Source organism: Phacochoerus africanus, chromosome 1 (assembly GCF_016906955.1).
Source record: "Phacochoerus africanus isolate WHEZ1 chromosome 1, ROS_Pafr_v1, whole genome shotgun sequence".
In the NCBI taxonomy this organism is placed as follows: Eukaryota; Metazoa; Chordata; class Mammalia; order Artiodactyla; family Suidae; genus Phacochoerus; species Phacochoerus africanus.
This window is the reverse complement of record NC_062544.1, coordinates 270,696,137-270,704,196: the sequence shown is the minus strand read 5'-3', so window position 1 is coordinate 270,704,196 and position 8,060 is coordinate 270,696,137. Positions and strand designations below refer to the sequence as shown.

Sequence of the window (8,060 nt, the reverse complement as noted above, 5' to 3'; positions counted from 1 at the left end):
GAGTCGAAGGGCTCTTCTTTTTAATCCTTTATTGTTGATTACTGAACACAGTAAGCTTACCTTCTTCTAGTTCATCATATTGTTTTAATGGGAAAAAAATACTGTTTGTATGACTCTGCTTAATTGGGTTATGTCCCCCTTGACTATCTTAGTGTATGTATAGTAATTTTATAACACTCTTTGCTACCCGTATTCTATAACTTTTCCTATTAAAAAATACTTCGAGGCTTCCCAGTGCTTACCACAAGCTGCTTGCTTACAATAACTGTACAGAAAGAGGAGGCAAAAGGCATCAATCTCTTCCATATACACCTCAGCCAAGGCCTTTTGCCTGGTTTGTATTGTGAATAGGGAGACAAGGAGTTGAAGGGAAAAAAGAAATGAACACCTATAATTTTTTTTCTACAAAACTCTGGTAAGTTTGATGAGTTCTTGACATGCATTACCCATGTTATTCACACAAAACCCTAAAATGCAGGGAAAAGTGCATTTTCTACTTTTCAAAAGGGAAACACTTGACAGTATCACTCTGCAGGGGAATGCAATAGTTAGGCATTCAAATTTAGGCAGTCTGGCTCCAAAGCCTAAACACCTAACTACTATGTTATCTTAGTTCTTTATTTCTCTTTAGAACTTCATTATAGAGGTACCATTGTTAAAATATTCATCCTCCTTTATTTTAGGATTGATAACATCCATGATTATAGTTAGAACTTTATCATTTGAAGCCCATCTCTTCTCTTGAAACATTTTATCTTTCAGAGTTTCAAGCTATGGAATTACTTTCTACTGAACATTTTAAAATCTGTCCTCCTAAAGATGCCAGCCCACCAGGACTATTTTCTTCCTTCCAGCCCCTTATTCTTACAAGCAAAATAATGGCATGGTCTCTTCTCCCCAAGTTCCTACCATAGTTTTCTGTCCAGGAACCAATCAGTTCTGTTCTATCCATGAGAATCATATAAGTCAATGTCGTTAATTTAAAATATATATATATATATACATATATATATATATATATATATATATATATATATATATATATACACACACACACACACAACCTGAAAGTTGAGAGTTAGGTTTCATTTGGGGCAAAATGAGAACTTAAGCCAGTGAGGCAGCATCTCAAGTTGCCCTGAGAAAACTACTCTGAGGAGGCAAGGGTGGAGCTAGGACAGATAGGAGTTTTGCAACAAAGGGCAGGTAGTAGGAACAAATACTCCTGTTGATAACAGAAAACTAGGAATCTTAAGTTAAGGAATTTAGCACTTTTCTATATATGGGAAGAGACAAGAGTCTGGGCTCATTGAAATCATTCTTTAGAGATGTACCTCAGCTCTCTGGGGCCAGTATCCTGAGTTTTCACAGCCTGAGTTTCCTCAGGGCTCGTCCTTGGGTTTGGCTGCAGTCTGGTGCCTGATAGATGGCAGGTATTCTTTGTTTCCTTCCTGAGTTCCTTCAGGGGCTTACTGGGTCACCTTTGTAGCATCCTTTGCTTACTGATAGGGCAGGCAATATTTTATTTCTCAATGTAGTCACTATAATTCTTTCTTTTGCCTTCTTTCAAATTGTATTGGAAAAAAAAAATCCAGAAGTTTTCAATCTCTCTGTATTTAGTTGAAAGAGATTGTGTGCCAATAAGCTGAGCTGAGGCTCCTTTTTCAGAATATAATGCATTTTTGCACCTGTATGTTATCTGCCTCAGGAATATATTATTCATTTCTTTTAGTTGGCTAGAAATCCAAAGTGAAATTGTATATCATTACTCGTTCTCTCTCCTTGTTGTCTGCACATATCACACTTGATTTTTTTCTTAACTCCTATGTTCTACGCAATTCTATGCAAGAGTGATTGGAAAGGCCCATTCCTCTTGGATAAAGAGGTCTTCAATGAAATCCTTAGATGCTAGATTGTCTTCAGCCTGAGGCATTTAGGAAAACTCAATCTTCCTTTCTTGAGAGTCAGTGGCTATTTATCCCCTAAAGCAATTCAAAAGCTGTGCTAAGCACTTCCTAAAAATTATTTCAGTTAGTCTTCACAGCAACCATTTAAAGGAGATTTTACAATCACAGGAAGGTAAGGAAATGGATGTAACAACCCTGCAGTGACAGCTGAGGCTCTGCCAAGTTATCTGGTTCTGAGTCCAATTCTCTTCTCTTTAAGCAATAGTTTTTCTAGGTTTGCTACCTTTCCAATGAAGGACTCTCAGCCCTACTAGTCAGTGGACAAATGAAGCCAGTCATCAAAGGGACCAGATGCCCAGAATGGAATCCTTTAGTGTACCAAGTGACCTAAGATCTATCTTTGGGAACACACACCAGCCAAAATGGGAGCAGTGCAAAAAATACACTGCCTGAGTATTAGAGAAGTAAGTATTCTCATCTGCATGGAAAGGCAGTGACAAAACAAAACAAAACGAGAAGAAGAAGAGAAATAGCAAATATTTGGGTAGAGTGAAATAATGTTGTGTAAAGAAGCTGCAAGTGAGAAAGAGAATTTGTATGGATTTCCAAAACATGTGGGAAAGGTCAGTAAAATTCAGAGCAATTGAGCAGTCATCAAACAAGGTACATGTTATCCAGATATAGAAAGTGAGACAGAAGGTAATTGTGAGGCTGGGTTTTCCCTCCAAACTCGATTCTGTCCCTTTAGAGTACAACTGGTGGTATAATCTACACCCTCATTACTGTGGCATACTAATTATCAGTTGTTTTCCTATAACAAGAGTCTAGGTTGCCTTGCATTTTCTGCAAAAGCATTATATTTTTTTTCGGCTTTTTAGGGCCACACCCAAGGCATATGTAAGTTCCCAGGCTAGGGGTCAAATCAGAGCTGTAGCTGCCAGCCTATGCCACAGCCACAGCAATCCAGATCTGAGCTACATCTGCAACCTACACCACAGTTAATGGCAATGCCAGATCTTTAATCCACTGAGCAAGGCCAGGGATTGAACCCACTTCCTCATGGATACTCGTGGGGTTCATTATCACTGAGCCACAATGGAAACTTCCTTTACTTTTATTAATGAGGTTTTCATATTTTTGTTTATCAACAGTTCTATTGTCTGCAGGCCAAGTGATGTTACAGAAGTCAGGATAAGAAATTAAAATTTGAAATACACTTTGAAAACTACATCCAAAAGTAGTCAATATGTAAGCCCCAACTTACTGTAATGCTGAAGAACTTCCCCAAACTTCTACCAACATAATTCCATTTCCATGATTTCAGTAAGAGAGTACCAGAGTAAGCAAAAGTGGGCTCCCTATTTTCCTTCAGATGATGTTTAAAGGATACCAGATTGTGATCATTGAAGATAATAAATAAATAATTTGCTTATAGTATTTCATATTTTCTTTATCTTTTGTCAGTTGAAATATGAGTCAGAGCTATCAAAAAGCCTCAGAGCCTCTAGAAGGAAAGTCCAGAAAGTTCTTATGCTTTTTTTATAACTCTGCTCCCAAATGGAATGTCAAAGCAATGTCAAATAGATGAGGGGAGAACGGGCCCTGTAAACAGAAATCTCCTACAAAGAGAGCCCAATATTTTTCTACTCAACTTGCGTCCTAGTAAAGGTAAGAAGCCAAAAAAAAAAAAAAGAAAAAAGAAAAAGACAAAGAGGAAAGTCTTAAATACTTGACGAATGAACTCTGAACTTCAAAGACAACAGATTTAAAACCCTAACTTATTCAAGAGAATGATTAAGAAGAAGCATAGGGAAAAAAAAGAATAAGGGAATGTGCTCATAAAAGGCAATAAATTTTATTTTTAAAAGGCAATTTATAAAGTAATACTGAAGATCATTTATAGCTTATGAATGCCCCCTCCAAATCACATGATATTTATAGTCAAAAAATAAGAATTACAACTGTGTTCCAAGGGAAATTATGCAATTGCATAGTCCAGTCTTAAGCAATTTTTTATCTTCTGTTTTACCATTTCCCATAAATCCACAGGTGTTACAATGCACATGTTTTTTTAATGTGACTGTTTTGAAATCACAGTTGATCTCCCCAGCTATGTTAGATGCAGAGGAAAAAATACTTCATAACTGAAAACTGAATACAAAGCATCAGTATTAAATCCAATGTAGGACATAATATAAAATGAACTCAGTGCTTCAGTAGATAAATTTACTTATCCAGGCTGACAGGGTGCTATTAAATAGAAGTGTAGAAAGATGTCGGTTTACTTATTTGTTAAATTATTACCATTTTTATTTTCACCACCATCGTCATCATCACTCAGGAAGAATCTTGGAAAACCAGCTTCCTCATCAGCGTTCCTTATCCATAAAGACAGAAGAATGGTGGAGGTTTAAAGCCTTCTGAGATCAAAAGCAGTTGCCCATGTTTGTGACCTTCTCAAATGGAAATATTATTCTTTTTGAAATCCATTTCTAGTGATTAATAATCACATTTACTAAGAGCCAGAAAGGAGCAAGGTTTTAAAAACAGACATTCTACAAAAGCACCAAGAAAAAAATCCGTTTATATATTCTAGCCACTCATTTCAAATCCGGTTGAATACCAAAATCACATAAAGTGAATTTTTAAGAATTCATAGGCTCAGATCCCAGTCCTAGAGAATTTGCTTGAGTAGGTATTGAGTAAAGCTTTCCCTGGGTGATTCTATTGAAACAGCAGCACTTGGAAAATTGGAAATGCAAATTCCCAGGCACCATGCCAGACCTACGAAGTTAGAATCTCCCTTAGTGGGATCCAGGAACTTATATTTTAACAAATTTTCCCTGTGATTCTTATATGTACTAACATTTGGCAATCATTACCCTATGCTGTCTCATAGAGCTAGAGCTACATGAACTCAGAAAGATGAAAGAAGGAAAACAAAGGAAATATCAATATAAACCATCTTCTATTTTTTTAATTTTTTTATTAAAGTATAGTTGATTTACAACATTCTGTTAATTTCTGCTGTACAGAAAAGTGACCCACTCATACATACACATACATTCCCCTTCTTATATTATCTTCCATCTTCTTCTATCACAAGTGACTGGATATAGTTCCCTGTGCTCTACAGAAGGACCTCATTGCTTATCCATTCCAAATGTAATAGTTTACATCTACCACCTTCTATTATTTTGACTTTAGCCAACCATACTTTTAAGTTCTCTCTCATTACAGATGCCTTATATCAGTACTTGTGTTTAGGAGCTGTGGGATAATTTCTTGGGTAACTATTAGCTGAAAATTATTTTTTGTTTTTTCAGATTGCAGTGATGATCAATATAATAACAATTTGTCTTCTTACATTATGTGGCTTCTGAAATGTTCCTTTAAAATGAATCAACAGGGAGTTCCTGTCATGGCTCAGCAGTAACAAACCCAATTAGTATCCATGAGGATGTGGGTTTGATCCCTGGCCTCACTCAGTGGGTTAAGGATTTGGCATTGCCGTGAGCAGTGGTGTGGGTCACAGACACATCTCAGGATCCTGCATCACTGTGGCTGTGGCTGGCAGCAGCAGCTCCAATTCGACCCCTAGCCTGGGAACTTCCATATGCTGTAAGTTTGATCCTACAAAGCAAAATAATAATAGTAATAATAATAATAATAATAATACAATGCATCCGCAGTCTTGCCTAGCCATCAGGTGAAAGAAGTCCACCTCAGGAGTGCCAGTTGTTTGCCTCTTGTCTATGGCTACTTTTGAGGGACAGAAAGGGACCCTATGGCCCACAAAGTCTAATATATTTATTATCTTCCCCTCTAGGGAAAAAGTTTGCTGACGTCACCAAATCTAACATATCTGAGAGCAAATTAATTATATCTTCATAGTTTTTCCTCTTAAGAGAAAAACAAAGTACATTCCTAGCCTAAAGTAAATTGGTACAAGATTTGGATTCCAGGAGAATGAGATTAAATTCTGCATGTAAGATCCTGGCTGTTTATAACAAACCTGGATGGATCCTATTAACCATGCCCTATTCTGTTTTATTGACATGAGTAATTTAGGGACTGTTACTTGGTGGTCAGATCCTGCTCGTTCCTAAGAAGACTGTTGTTTTCCTCTTAGGAAAAAAAGGAAGACACAAAAAAGTAGACAGTTCCCTATGGAACAACTACTCTGCCTTTTCAAACCTCAGTTTCAGTTTCTTCCAGTTTTTTTCTACTATTTTTCTAATATTAAAGAATACGTTGAACTTACAAATAGGCATTGGTGGATTTGATAAATATCTGGTTCCACATTCTTCTGAGATTTACAAATATATCAACAAAGGTTGTGTTTGTTTTTCCAAAAAAGGTCATACACCTACAAAAATCATGGGGTAGGATATAAGGTTAAAACAGCCACAAAATTTGAAAAGTTGGAAAACTTATGGACAAATGCTAACTGAATTAGCAGACCACAGAAAGCGGACACCTGAGACAGTGGCGTGAAATCTTTCAGCAGGCTTTGCTCCAGAAACCCTCAGAAATCGAAGGCACCAGATAGAAAAACTCAGGCGGGTAGCTACCAGCTGGAATTTTGTTTGGAAGTTCCTATCTGAGTTCCCGTCAGGGTGCACTGGTTAACGAATCCGACTAGGAACCATAAGGTTGCAGGTTCGATCCCTGCCCTTGCTCTGTGGGTTAAGGATCCGGCGTTGCCGTTAGCTGTGGTGTAGGTCGCAGACGCGGCTCAGATCCCGCGTTGCTGTGGCTCTGGCGTAGACTGGCAGCTAGAGCTCCGATTAGACCCCTAGCCTAGGAACCTCCCATATGCCACAGGAGCGGCCCAAGAAATGTCAAAAAGACAAAAAAAAAAAAAAAAAAAGAAAGAAAGTTCCTACCAATTTAAGAACGTAGTATTTATTACTTATTTTGAAATGTGTGGTTTATATATGTCTAAAATTCACTAATTACATCAACAAATATTCACACTATGCAAGATATATTTCTGACACATTTCTTCTTTGTTTTTGTTCTTTGTTGTTCTATTTTCTTTTGCTATTCCTTTGAAAATCTATTTTCAAATCCTTTTTTTTATTATGTGTCATTTTTTATTGTTATTATTAAAGCATAGTTGATTTACAAAGTTTCTTCAAGTTCTGTTATACAGTAAAGTGACCCAATCACACACATTTCCCTGTGCTGTACAGTAGGGTCTGACACTTATTTCTAAGTCTACCCCTTTGTAACTTTTACAGGTGGCAATAAATATTTCATCAGAAAAATAGCACCCACTTGAAAATCTGGGACTACATAGTGTGATCATTCAAATAGATTACGTATTTTAAAAACATAACTTTAAATCATATTTTAAAATATCCTATGTATCTTGGATTTGCTTTTCTCTATTGACTAGTGACATAGAGCATATTTTTATGTGCTTATTGGCCATCTGTATATATGCTTTAGAAAAATGTCTATTTAAGTTTTTTGCCCATGTTTCAACCTGGTTATTTGGGGTTTTTTTTTTTTATATATCATCTTGTATTGGCTGTTTATATATTTTGGATATTACCTCCTTATCCATCACATAAAATATTTGCAAATATTTTTTCCCATTTGGTAGGTTGTCTTTTGGTTCTGCTGATGGTTTCCTTTACTGTGCAAAAGGTTTTAGGTTTAGTTAGGGCACATTTGTTTATTTTTGTTTTCGTTTCTATTACCTAGGAGACATACAAAAAGGTATCACCTCATACTTGTCAGAATGGCTATCATCAAAAATATCACAAAGATCTGATAGAGATTCACATTTTCAAGGATTTTTTTCTCACACAGAAACTGAATTTGCATGTGATTAATATTCCTGAATACAAAATAGAAGAAAGTTTTAAATTGTTAGGAAAAAAAAAAAGTTCTACAAATAGGAGTACCCATTGTGGCTCAGTAGCAATGAATCCAACTAGTATCCATGAGGATGTGAGTTCAATCCCTGGTCCCTCTCAGTGGGTTAAGGAGCCAGCGTTGCTGTGAGCTGTGGTGTAAGTTGCAGATGTGGCTTGTTTCCCGAATTGCTGTGGTTGTGGTGTAGGCTGGCAGCTACAGTTCAGATGTGACCCCCTAGCCTGGGAACTTTCCTATGCTGAGGGTGTGGACCTAAAAAAAGTA

The 8,060-nt window shown here is 36.8% G+C and overlaps 1 non-coding gene across 1 annotated transcript; it reads left to right on the top strand.

Annotated features, from left to right (window-relative positions):
• Nucleotides 1-225: 225 nt before the first annotated feature.
• On the top strand, nucleotides 226-361 carry LOC125114433 (small nucleolar RNA SNORA51). The gene has a single exon (XR_007131794.1). It is a non-coding gene; the product is annotated as a small nucleolar RNA SNORA51 (small nucleolar RNA).
• The last annotated feature ends 7,699 nt before the right edge of the window (nucleotides 362-8,060 follow it).